Here is a 7,552-nt window from a genome sequence, read left to right as displayed (position 1 = left end):
AGATTTCCCATTTTATTTTTCCTAGGATAAGAAGCTTCTGTTTTTACCTAATATCGCAAAAAAAATCAAAAATGGGCCTGGAATAGTGCCTTTTTCGCCTAAAAGTTTATCGGTTTTTCGATATGTATAACAACTGTAGTGGGCTGACCTGCAAACAGGCGTCGGCAACAATCGCGATTCGCGAATGCGGCGCACATGTGACAATAAGCCAAGGTCATTATAGAGTTACGACGTACGGGAATGAGTTATCAGCTGTCTAATCGTAGACAACACAATGTCGAGCCTTAAACTGTAAGCCTGTATTGGTATTGTTTCTTTTATTTGGCTGTCGAGCATTATTTATGGTTTGAAATATGATTTTATGTAAAATAATTGATATGAAAAAGCCGTCTCTGAAGTTATGACCCCATTTCACCACACGCAAGTGGAAGAAATCAACTGTCGGCCAAATGTCACGTGACATTTGACCTTGACTCGGCACCAAAATTTGATGACAAATACTGCGCGGTTGATACATTTGATGGCGTCAACAAACTGCCTGCTCCAAATCTTATACAATTTTAAGCTTGTATCAGATTTGCAATCTTTTCTCTTGTATTTTGATTTTGCTGTGACCTGCCATAATATTTTATTGCAGATTGCAGAGCTCTTACTCTGATTCAGTTTTGTGTTAGCAAGCAGCATGCCAGGGTGTTTTGCATCTGGGTGCAGCCACCACAACAGCGCTGCAAGATGTACATTTAGGTTTCCAAGAGAGGAGAAGATGAGGGTCGCTTAGGTGAGGGCTGTCAGGTAAGATCCAGATGTGTCCTTGTTAGCTGTAATGATAAATGCAATACATTATGTAGTAATGATAAATGTAATAAATGTTATGTAATGACGAGCACAAACCAGGAGCTTTTACAGCCCAATGATCACCATAGGCAAAGATTCCATTTCTCGTCCTGAAAAGTGCCTTCTTGAGGAATATGTGCTTTGCTGAGGAATGCAGCCATGTCATCGTCAGCTAATCAGCATGCTGCTAACAGCCAATGGGTTTGAATTTTACAACATGATTAATCAATGCAAGCTTCCGCGTCAAACAATATTTTCTATAGAATATTGGTTAGTTGTAAAGCAGGCGTCACACTACTTTTTGCAATGAAGGAGAGGTGCTATACCCAGAGATGCTTTCTAATTGAACCAAGCCAAAACAAACCTAACTAAACCTGACCTAGCCATACCTACAACCTAAACTCTACAACCTAGGTACAACTTTTTGTTGCTTTTGTTGCTTTTTGTTGCTGCAACTTTTTGTACAACTTAGAACCTACAACCTAACCTACAGCACCTCTCCTTGGTTGCAAAAAGAAGTGTGACGCCTGCTTTACTACTACCAAATATAGTTCTTCTTTTATTAAAATACAGAAAATATTGTTTATATAAAGGTTTTATTTTTGTGCTGATCATAATGAGCATAACAAATCAAATCCATTGCATAAAACTAATTACAGGAAAGAGAACATGAAATCCATTAAAAGCTTATCATATTTATCACAAGTTACCTAATGAAGGTAATGCTTTGACCTGGTATTCCGTTGAGTGTAATGCCGCAGGCAGCTCTAAGGGGTGTGTTGGGATGGGTAAGGAAAATATTTTTGGTTGAAGAGGTGTGTTATAGGCTACAGGCCAAATGCATACCTCTTTAACAAAAAAAAAGAAAAGATGTAGGTACTCTTACCTAGCATATATTCCAGTTACTATGTACAAAAAAGACGTGCTACGAATGTTGCTAGCGAACCACTGTAGGTTGGGTTAGTTAAGGTTTGACCATGTTCTGAAGCATTGTAAATAATCATAATTGTTCACTCTTAGCACCTCACATTGATATAAAGCCAATTAGCTACATTTTGATTGCTAGGTGAGGATGTCAACCTTCTGATTCTGGATTCTGGAGCCAAAATAACATGATACAGTGTCAGTGATACCATCTTGTTTAGAAGCTGTGGCTGTGCTGTCTGAGTCAATGTCTTACCTCTAAACACAAGGCATTTTGTATGTAAAAGTCCACGTGCAAGAACAGTATGCCAGTTGTTACATTTGTTGCATCTGTCATTTACAGACGTGCAGATGCAGTTCCCAGGAGCACTTCCCAGCTCTGTTCCTGTCATTTTGAGGAGGGCAGCTGCATCCCAACACTCTTCCAGTACAACGGGTACCAGATTGCTCATTTCCGGTAAGCACTAGCCACTTAACTTCATTGTTTGAGTCCAACTCATATGCCAGGTTGCTTACCATACCAGCATATGCATAGTAATGATGCAAGTCTTGAGCCTACGGGCCCGGGCGGTGTTTCACGGGACGCTGCTACTACGCTGTTATCAAATTGCGCGAGCTGACGACTGACGTCACACTTGTGGTAGTGTTGGAGCAATGGGCCTGTTCATGTCTCCATGGAAACCCAATTTGACACGTGTAAAAGCATCGTGCTGCTATCACCGGTGAAACAGGGACCCGGTGTCGGGCTTAAATTCGGACCCGCCGGACTTTTGCCGGGCCTAAGCTCGAGGAGGCCGGGCATATGCCGGGCTCGGCAAGGGCTTGCCTGTGTTAAAGGGACAATCCCACCTTCCAAAAAGTTAATAAATTGGCATAAAAGTGATGTACCATAAATCAGAAAGAGCGAAATTTTTAGGTTTACATTTTGCACGAAGCCACCAAAGCGATGCAGCAGGCTAGTCATATGTATTTCTTGTTGCACACTCATATGTTGGGCAAAATGTATTGATGACAAGTGGAAGAAGTGGAAAAACGGTTTTAGCCTTTATTTGTGTATTATGTGTATACCTGTCAGCGCAGTGTGGAAGTTGAAATTGTTGGTTTGGTAAATCTTCATAAAAAACATAATAGTTGTGGTTCAGTTCAAAGTTGATTCAAATTCACAAACTCGGTTTTTGTGATGTGGTTTCAGGTCGCCTGTGCTACACCAAGCTCAGAAAGGGAAAGCGGATCACACAGCCACCATCAGCGCGCTAGAGCTCCAAGGAGGATCTGCGAGCGGCGCGCCAGGCGCCGTCGGAGCAGCCCCTGGTAGCGACAGCCGCCGCGCCGTCGGAGCAGTCCCTGGGAGCCACGGCCAGCCGCTGTCGGAGCAGCCTCTGGGAGCCGGCCGGCCGCCGTCGGAGAGGCCTCTGGGAGCTTACCTGTAACTGACTGCGGCTGACGTGTGTGTCCGTGTGCGCGCGTGTGTGTGTGCGTTTCCACTGGCAGTGATAGTGACAGGTGAACGGTGTTCATGACCGATGGCCGGCGGTCTTTGTTGTTATTCTGATAATACGTATGAGACATTGTTTTAATATGTTTTGTTCTAAAACGTTTCCAAAAACTGAATCACTTCATTATCATTCTACTTTCAAGCATGTTTACCAGATAAAAGGATTTGCAAATCAAAGGAAGTAAAATTGTGTGAAAATTTACTCAGTTGCGCAGCTAGCCAACACACATTTGCTACTGTCAGGCCGCTATGGGACATGTTCAAAGTAGCTCAACGTATTGAATGACTCACTGCTCCCCCCCCCCCCCCGCCAACGTTGGCGCGCATTGGGCGCAGGCACAAGAGTGGTATCAACGACCGCCGTCTTGAGCTGCACCAGGGTCTGCTGGCTCTTCGTCATGTATGGTGCATTGTTCAGATATCCCCGCTGCACGCTGTACGCTGTACGCCGCTGTTTCGTTATAATATTTTCTGCTCGATTTGTTTGAAATATGGAAATATGTACAGACACTGGATGTGCAAAGCGTCCGTGTAGGACATCTACTTGTTTCAAACTGTCCCGGAGCATCCATGTTTCGGAAGTGCACGGCGTCGATGATGGCGAAAACGAGAGGTGCAATAATGTTGTAGCGGAACACCGGGACTGCACACAACTCACTGCAGTTGTCGACGTTTACACCGAATTATCTTGCTCAGCTCAGGTTGGCTTTGAAAACGGCAGGGTCATCGGGCGGGCTTAAAGGCGGTTAATACAGAGGACGGGACGGGATGGAGTGAAGGTTCCCGTTCAGGCGGTAAAGGGGGGGGGGGCGTCAAAATACCGGACTGTGACCCCTCAGCGTGCGGCCGCCTCCCCCCTCCCCCAACTTTCATGACAACCATGTTAAGGACGGGCGTACAACTATAAGCACATGTTGCATTTCGGATGTTGTGCCTGTAACAAATGTAAAGTTTTGCATTTTTTGACAATCAAAGCTCATTGCCTCCCAGCGAAGTAGATATTGAAACAATTTTTGAAGAGTTGATCTACCATTTACCTATTCCGGCGACCGCCATAAAAGCCTCAAAAGCGTGTGAAATTCAATGGGCCTGAGCTGTGCTGGGTTCGGCGCCCATGGGCCCCGCTTGGGCTGGGCTGTGCTCTGTGGGTTGGCTGGCCCGTGACGAACACTGCACCCTCGAGCCCGGCATAAACTTAACATGGCCGGTTCATAGTATAAAAGTCCGGCTGAGCCTACTTTCAGCTTAGCAGCAGCATTCTAGTATTTGCAGATACTGTGCATGTTTCATACAAGACACAATTATACCTATAGATTCGCCCATGACAACCCCGATTCGTTGTTTGCCCGCATCAATAGAACGGAACACCTATCAACTACTAGCTCCAGCATAAACGTATCAACATGGATGCTCGTTTAATTATCCATTTGAGTAGGATTTGGGGTTTTTTGAAGTGCTCAGTTTTTGCAGCGAGCTTTTTCTCTTAGGGCTTGCGAGATAGCCGCGGAACCACATATCTCTTAAGCATTGGCTTCAGACACAGGAATGCGGCTGATTCACGTGCGATTGTGAGTGAGGTACCCCCAGTGTGAAGATTCGGCTGTAGAATATGTAGTTTTAAATACGTAGTTTGACGTAGATCTCGGAAAAGTGAGATACGGCCAGGAATGAGTGTGGGTACCTCCGTCCTGAAGATTCTGATCGGCGCCGATTGAAATAATTCGCGGTGCATATCTCGGCTTATTGACGACCGATTGACACGGGACAAACACCGATCGATACCAAACGGCTCTGGGGGGAATAGAGTGGCAAGTTTTCCTACCCGACGAACCCGGAATTATCCCGAGGGGGTAGGGGTGGGAGTAGAGTCGGGGGAACGGGGGGGGGGGCGAGTAAAGTGGCAAGCTTTCCTACCCGACAAGTACCAAGCAAGTACCAAGTACTTTCGCAAGTACCAAGTACTTTTAGCAGCGAGCTTTTTCTCTTAGGGCTTGCGAGATAGCCGCGGAACCACATATCTCTTAAGCATTGGCTTCAGACACAGGAATGCGGCTGATTCACGTGCGATTGTGAGTGAGGTACCCCCAGTGTGAAGATTCGGCTGTAGAATATGTAGTTTTAAATACGTAGTTTGACGTAGATCTCGGAAAAGTGAGATACGGCCAGGAATGAGTGTGGGTACCTCCGTCCTGAAGATTCTGATCGGCGCCGATTGAAATAATTCGCGGTGCATATCTCGGCTTATTGACGACCGATTGACACGGGACAAACACCGATCGATACCAAACGGCTCTGGGGGGAATAGAGTGGCAAGTTTTCCTACCCGACGAACCCGGAATTATCCCGAGGGGGTAGGGGTGGGAGTAGAGTCGGGGGAACGGGGGGGGGGGGCGAGTAAAGTGGCAAGCTTTCCTACCCGACAAGTACCAAGCAAGTACCAAGTACTTTCGCAAGTACCAAGTACTTTTACAAGTACCAAGCAAGTACCAAGTACTTATGCAAATACCAAGCAAGTACCAAGTACTTTGGCAAATACCGAGTACTTATGCAAATACCAAGCAAGTACCAAGTACTTTGGCAAGTGCCAAGCAAGTACCAAGTACTTTTGCAAGTTCAGCAAGTTTTTCGCCAATATCGAAGCTTCTAGACGTCCGATCGTCACCGGAAAAACACCATTCGATCCCAAATTTTCTCCTTAATCTTTTTATGGCCAAAGCGACGCGGAGCGAGCGCAAGATATCTTGTATAACTATTCTATTTGCGTCGGTTTGCGGGCTTTTTGAAGTGCTCAGTTTTTGCAGCGAGCTTTTTCTCTTAGGGCCTGCGAGATAGCCGCGGAACCACATATCTCTTAAGCATTGGCTTCAGACACAGGAATGCGGCTGATTCACGTGACAAACTCGATGGCGGTCCCTCCATCCCGGAGAAATTCGCCGAGCCGGCGGCCGGCCGGCCGCCGTAAATGCCCAGTCGGTGCAGGTGCTGCCACCTGCGCAGTCGGCCGGCCCGTGCGGCAGTGCGCGGTAGTTCCATCGGCGGCCGCTAGAGGGATATCGCTATGCGCGTCGCGTCTAACCTGACGAATCTACAAAAAGTTAGATAACTTTAATAAGAGGGACGGCAAAGCCACAATTCCAACGCTGAATGTTGGGCAAAAGCAAAGGAAGCCAACACAGCCATCTGTATTTACTGTATTTACCCTTTTCAGTCAGCGATAAGCCCCAGCAATCGCACCGCTGCAAAACTCGCAAGCTGTTCACCGTGCAGGGTATTCCATTATAAGCACCCACCGGCTCACGAATCGCAAGTATAACGGCAGTAAAGGTAGGACGCGAAAATCAACTAGGTGATTATAGGTAGGTGAAACACACGTTGAATTAGAAGGAAACTCAGTTCAAATTGTAGGTATTTCATTGAAATTTCAGTAAAGCGATCTGAGAACAAGGCAAATTTAAAGAATCATAGGTCATCGTCTGAATTAAACGTCAGAAAGTAAGAAATTTTTCGCGGTATTTAGGCAAGTTAATACCAAGTATTTTAGAACAAGTTCTTTGCGGTATTTAGGCAAGTAAATACCTTTGGCAGGTTTTCAGTACATTAACAAGTTTTTTGTACATTACCAAGTAGCAGGTGATACAGCAAGCTGGCAGGTATTTTGGCAAGTAGCAGGTGATACAGCAAGCTGGCAGGTATTTTCAAGTACCAAGCAAGTACCAAGTACTTTCGCAAGTACCAAGCAAGTACCAAGTACTTTTACAAGTACCAAGCAAGTACCAAGTACTTATGCAAATACCAAGCAAGTACCAAGTACTTCGGCAAATACCGAGTACTTATGCAAATATCAAGCAAGTACCAAGTACTTTGGCAAGTACCGAGTACTTTGGCAAGTACCAAGCAAGTACCAAGTACTTTTGCAAGTTAAGCAAGTTTTTCGCGAATATCGAAGCTTCTAGACGTCCAATCGTCACCGGAAAAACACCAATCGATCCCAAATTTTCTCCCGAATCTTTTTATGGCCAAAGCGACGCGGAGCGAGCGCAAGATATCTTGTATAGTCCTATTTACCTTCGTATCCATATTTGACCTAACTGCTCTTTCTGGCACAGTTCAACACAAAACCTTAGTTTGTTGTCTGGAATAGATCAGAACAATACCTATGGGTGTTGTTGGTAGGTAGTTAAAAAGTAATACCTAACGGTAACGGGTGACCTAATACACCGATCACTTCCACTCATCGGTTGCAGTGACTGAAAATGGCTTTAATGTAATTCAAAACTGCATTTATACTCCGGTTTCCAA

The 7,552-nt window shown here is 45.4% G+C and overlaps 1 long non-coding RNA gene across 1 annotated transcript; it reads left to right on the top strand.

The window, feature by feature from the left end:
• Window positions 1-493: 493 nt before the first annotated feature.
• LOC122386978 lies at window positions 494-3,792 on the top strand. Its single transcript, XR_006257467.1, has 3 exons — window positions 494-792; window positions 2,102-2,215; window positions 2,951-3,792. It is a non-coding gene; the product is annotated as an uncharacterized LOC122386978 (long non-coding RNA).
• The last annotated feature ends 3,760 nt before the right edge of the window (window positions 3,793-7,552 follow it).

Source organism: Amphibalanus amphitrite, unplaced genomic scaffold, assembly GCF_019059575.1.
Source record: "Amphibalanus amphitrite isolate SeventyFive unplaced genomic scaffold, NRLGWU_Aamphi_draft 000269F_arrow, whole genome shotgun sequence".
NCBI classification, from domain to species: domain Eukaryota; kingdom Metazoa; phylum Arthropoda; class Thecostraca; order Balanomorpha; family Balanidae; genus Amphibalanus; species Amphibalanus amphitrite.
Note: the sequence above shows the minus strand (reverse complement) of the source record. Positions and strands in the feature narration are given on the sequence as shown.